Raw genomic sequence first — 6,000 nt, 5'->3', positions numbered from 1 at the left:
CAGGACATGCTCCTAGTCCCAGGACCGGCCCCTAGTCCCAGGACATGCTCCCAGTCCTAGGATATTATCCTAGTCCCAGGACCGACCTTTAGTCCCAGGACATGCTCCTAGGCCTAGGACATGCTCCTAGTCCCAGTACCGGCCCCTAGTCCCAGGACATGCTCCCAGTCCTAGGACATAATCCTAGTCCCAGGACCGGCCTCTAGTCCCAGGACATGCTCCCAGTCCTAGGATATGCTCCTAGTCCCAGAACATGCTCCTAGTCCTAGGACATGCTCCTAGTCCCAGGACCGGCCTATAGTCTCAGGACATGCTCCTAGTGCCAGGACCGGCCCCTAGTCCGAGGACATGCTCCCAGTCCTAGGACATGCTCCTAGTGCCAGGACCGGCCCCTAGTCCGAGGACATGCTCCCAGTCCTAGGACATGCTCCTAGTCCCAGGACCGGCCTCTAGGCCTAGGACATGCTCCTAGTCCCAGGACCGGCCCCTAGTCCCAGGACATGCTTCTAGTCCCAGGACCGACCCCTAGTCCCAGGACCGGCCTCTAGCCCAGGACATGCTCCTAGTCCCGGGACCGACCCCTAGTCCCAGGACCGGCCTCTAGCCCAGGACATGCTCCTAGTCCCAGGACCGGCCCCTAGTCCCAGGACATGCTCCTAGTCCTAGGATATGCTCCTAGTCCCAGGACCGGCCTTTAGTCCCAGGACATGCTCCCAGTCCTAGGATATTCTCCTAGTCCCAGGACCGACCTTTAATCTCAGGACATGCTCCTAGTCCTAGGATATGCTCCTAGTCCCAGGACCGGCCTCTAGTCCCAGGACATGCTCCTAGTCCTAGGATATGCTCCTAATCCCAGGACCGGCCTCTAGTCTCAGGACATGCTCCCAGTCCTAGGATATGCTCCTAGTCCCAGGACAGACCTCTAGTCCCAGGACATGCTCCTAGTCCTAGGATATGCTCCTATTCCCAGGACCGGCCTCTATTCCCAGGACATGCTCCTAGTCCCAGGACCGGCCTCTATTCCCAGGACATGCTCCTAGTCCTAGGATATGCTCCTAGTCCCAGGACCGGCCTCTAGTCCTAAAACATGCTCCTAGTCCCAGGACCGGCCTCTAGTCCTAGGACATGCTCCTAGTCCCAGGACAGGCCCCTAGTGCCAGGACATGCTCCTAGTCCTAGGACATGCTCCTAGTTCCAGGACCGGCCCCTAGTCTCAGGACCGGCCCATAGTCTCAGGACATGCTCCTAGTCCCTGGACATGCTCCCAGTTCTAGGACATGCTCCTAGTCCCAGGACCAGCCCCTAGTCCCAGGACATGCTCCTAGTCCTAGGACATGCTCGTAGTCCCAGGACCGACCCCTAGTCCCAGGACCGGCCTCTAGCCCAGGACTTGCTCCTAGTCCCGGGACCGGCCCCTAGTCCCAGGACTTGCTCCCAGTCCTAGGATATGCTCCTAGTCCCAGGACCGACCTTTAGTCCCAGGACATGCTCCTTGTCCTAGGATATGCTCCTAGTCCCAGGACCGGCCTCTAGTCCCAGGACATGCTCCTAGTCCTAGGATATGCTCCTAGTCCTAGGACCGGCCTCTAGTCTCAGGACATGCTCCCAGTCCTAGGATATGCTCCTAGTCCCAGGAAAGACCTCTAGTCCCAGTACATGCTCCTAGTCCTAGGATATGCTTTTAGTCCCAGGACCGGCCTCTATTCCCAGGACATGCTCCTAGTCCCAGGACCGGCCTCTAGTCCTAGGACATGCTCCTAGTCTTAGGATATGCTCCTAGTCCCAGGACCGGCCTCTAGTCCAAAAACATGCTCCTAGTCCCAGGACCGGCCTCTAGTCCTAGGACATGCTCCTAGTCCCAGGACCGGCCCCTAGTCCCTGGACATGCTCCCAGTCCTAGGACATGCTCCTAGTCCCAGGACCGGCCTCTAGTCCCAGGATATGCTCCTAGTCCAGGGACCGGCCTCTAGCCCAGGACATGCTCCTATTCCCAGGACCGGCCCCTAGTCCCAGGACATGCTCCCATTCCTAGGATATGCTCCTAGTCCCAGGACCGACCTCTAGTCCCAGGACATGCTCCTAGTCCTAGGATATGCTTCTAGTCCCAGGACCGGCCTCTAGTCCTAGGACATGCTCCTAGTCCCAGGACCGGCCCCTCGTCCCAGGACATGCTCCTAGTCCTAGGACATGCTCCTAGTCCCAGGACCGACCCCTAGTCCCAGGACCGGCCTCTAGCCCAGGACATGCTCCTATTCCCGGGAACGGCCCCTAGTCCCAGCACATGCTCCCAGTCCTAGGATATGCTCCTAGTCCCAGGACCGGCCCCTAGTCCGAGGACATGCTCCCAGTCCTAGGATATGCTCCTAGTCCCAGGACCGGCCTCTAGGCCTAGGACATGCTCCTAGTCCCAGGACCGGCCCCTAGTCCCAGGATATGCTCCTAGTCCCAGGACCGACCCCTAGTCCCAGGACCGGCCTCTAGCCCAGGACATGCTCCTAGTCCCAGGACCGGCCCCTAGTCCCAGGACATGTTCCCAGTCCTAGGATATGCTCCTAGTCCCAGGACCGACCTTTAGTCCCAGGATATGCTCCTAGTCCTAGGATATGCTCCTAGTCCCAGGACCGGCCTCTAGTCCTAGGACATGCTCCTAGTCCCAGGACCGGCCCCTCGTCCCAGGACATGCTCCTAGTCCTAGGACATGCTCCTAGTCCCAGGACCGACCCCTAGTCCCAGGACCGGCCTCTAGCCCAGGACATGCTCCTAGTCCCAGGACCGGCCCCTAGTCCCAGGACATGTTCCCAGTCCTAGGATATGCTCCTAGTCCCAGGACCGACCTTTAGTCCCAGGATATGCTCCTAGTCCTAGGATATGCTCCTAGTCCCAGGACCGGCCTCTAGTCCTAGGACATGCTCCTAGTCCCAGGACCGGCCCCTCGTCCCAGGACATGCTCCTAGTCCTAGGACATGCTCCTAGTCCCAGGACCGACCCCTAGTCCCAGGACCGGCCTCTAGCCCAGGACATGCTCCTATTCCCGGGAACGGCCCCTAGTCCCAGCACATGCTCCCAGTCCTAGGATATGCTCCTAGTCCCAGGACCGGCCCCTAGTCCGAGGACATGCTCCCAGTCCTAGGATATGCTCCTAGTCCCAGGACCGGCCTCTAGGCCTAGGACATGCTCCTAGTCCCAGGACCGGCCCCTAGTCCCAGGATATGCTCCTAGTCCCAGGACCGACCCCTAGTCCCAGGACCGGCCTCTAGCCCAGGACATGCTCCTAGTCCCAGGACCGGCCCCTAGTCCCAGGACATGTTCCCAGTCCTAGGATATGCTCCTAGTCCCAGGACCGACCTTTAGTCCCAGGATATGCTCCTAGTCCTAGGATATGCTCCTAGTCCCAGGACCGGCCTCTAGTCCTAGGACATGCTCCTAGTCCCAGGACCGGCCCCTCGTCCCAGGACATGCTCCTAGTCCTAGGACATGCTCCTAGTCCCAGGACCGACCCCTAGTCCCAGGACCGGCCTCTAGCCCAGGACATGCTCCTATTCCCGGGAATGGCCCCTAGTCTCAGCACATGCTCCCAGTCCTAGGATATGCTCCTAGTCCCAGGACCGGCCCCTAGTACGAGGACATGCTCCCAGTCCTAGGATATGCTCCTAGTCCCAGGACCGGCCTATAGGCCTAGGACATGCTCCTAGTCCCAGGACCGGCCCCTAGTCCCAGGACATGCTCCTAGTCCCAGGACCGACCCCTAGTCCCAGGACCGGCCTCTAGCCCAGGACATGCTCCTAGTCCCAGGACCGGCCCCTAGTCCCAGGACATGCTCCCAGTCCTAGGATATGCTCCTAGTCCCAGGACCGACCTTTAGTCCCAGGATATGCTCTTAGTCCTAGGATATGCTCCTAGTCCCAGGACCGGCCTCTAGTCCCAGGACATGCTCCTAGTCCTAGGATATTCTCCTAGTCCCAGGACCGACCCCTAGTCTCAGGACCGGCCCCTAGTCTCAGGACCGGCCTGACCGAGGAGAGGAGTGAGGACTCATCCTTTAAGTCTCCACAGATCAAATGTGTGCAGCTGCTGACACACACAGGATAACATGTTATAGCTCAGACAGAAGCCCTCAGGAGACACACACACACACACACACACACACACACACACACACACACACACACTGGCCCATATGTAAACCTATATGTTATATTTATAGTGTGATGGGGGTGTCAGCAGATATAAATTAGACCTGACTCTCTCCCCGGGGGTCCACACTTTCGCCATGGTGATGAGGAGCTGCCCGGTAACGATGTGACCCTCACAATACCTCCTACCCCCCATCTATCTCAGAGCAAACCCCCCCCCCCCTCGCTCTCCCACACGGAGATCTGACTCTCAGTCGACTTGTCAGACCAGAGGGAGAGACGAGACGGAAGAGGGAGGAGAAGAAGACAAGCATTTGTTTGTTTATTTCGTCTTTCTGCAGCAGCAGAACTCGTAGTATCTGAAGTACTGTAGTATTCGTCTGCAGTACTTCTCACTGTTTAGCTCCACATGGCGTGTCATGGAGTCTGACTTTCAGTATTTTCAGTTTGATTTAAACTGGTTTGTTGTTTTTGAGTGCAGAGCATCATGTAGGAACTTTGATTGTCTGGTTTGAGATCTGTAGGTTGATGGTTCAGGATCTGAGTAGCTGACGTTCTTTAATGACATCTGTCTGTTTGTTTGTTTGTTTGTGACGCCTTGTGTTCAGAGACTCGAGTGAAGAAACAGGAGAGTTCAGTTTTAATGCTGCTGTCCGTGTTCTTGGTCGTCATTTTTTGTCATGCTGAATTACTTATTTCCAAGACACTTGTGAGCTTATCTCTGTGGAGAAGTTTACAGATCTGTTGATTAAACCAGCTGATTAGGCGACACATCCTATGAGTGTCAGTCCGCTCAAAACATTTTTGTCAGCGTGTGAGTCGTTAGCTGTAGGTTTAACTGACACAGAAGCCCCCGTCTGTCTGTCTGTCTGTCTGTCTGTCTGTCTGTCTGTCTGTCCCGGTCTGAGGACAGTCAGGATGTTCTGGAAGAACACTGCGTGGTCTTGGGACGATGCAGCAGGTGATGACGATGATGACGGTGGTTATTTGTTAGCAGCAGACCTCAGGAGGACGCCGGACTCCGTTCCATATACTGACCTGAACCGCACCAACGCCAACCTGAACCGCATCAAAAACCCCGCTGGACTCAAAGACCTGACAAACCACAGCCTGACCTCAGGTTGCCCCCCCCACAGCCTCAACCTCATCAACACCATCTACTGCTCTGGTCCGGCCCAAAGTAACAACAGCAGCTACATCTCAACGCTGTACAGCATCAGCAGCAGCAGCCAGCGTCAGCCCACCAGAGACGGCGGCAACACGCAGCGACTGACAGTGAGTCAACCTCCCCCCCACACATAAAACTACATGGACATCGGCAATAGTGTCGTTAAACAGATGAAGTTGGACCTGTACTCCTGTACTTGACTTTGGACTTATTGGTCTTCGTTCTGGACGTGACAGAGTATTTATTGGTCCTGACTTGGCGGTTTTCACCTATGACTTATTCTGGACTTATCTTTCCTTATTTGGGACTTACCTTTATTTATTTGTATTATATTGTATTATAACCTGGTATTATATCCTGTTATTATAGTCCGAAGATGTGTTTGTTCTGTGTTGGACGTTTTTTCTTTAAAGACTCATCAAAGATTCACATATGATGAATTATAGAGTGAAGCTTCTCCTGCTGTTCACACGGTTTATACTACGTATACATGCAGCACGTTTGTACTGCTGAACCTCATCCGCAAACCATGAACCAGAACCTGGTTCTGACCCCTCAGACGGACATGTGAGGAGTGCCGAGATAAACAGCTGTAAATAAAGCAAATAAAGCTGGTCGGTCCTCACAAAGATAGAAACATGAGCGTCTGCTGCACATTTCAGACATGATGTTTATAGCATGAGCTCTCAGTTTGACCTG

This window comes from Cottoperca gobio, chromosome 9 (genome assembly GCF_900634415.1).
Source record: "Cottoperca gobio chromosome 9, fCotGob3.1, whole genome shotgun sequence".
Lineage (NCBI taxonomy): Eukaryota > Metazoa > Chordata > Actinopteri > Perciformes > Bovichtidae > Cottoperca > Cottoperca gobio.
Note: the sequence above shows the minus strand (reverse complement) of the source record.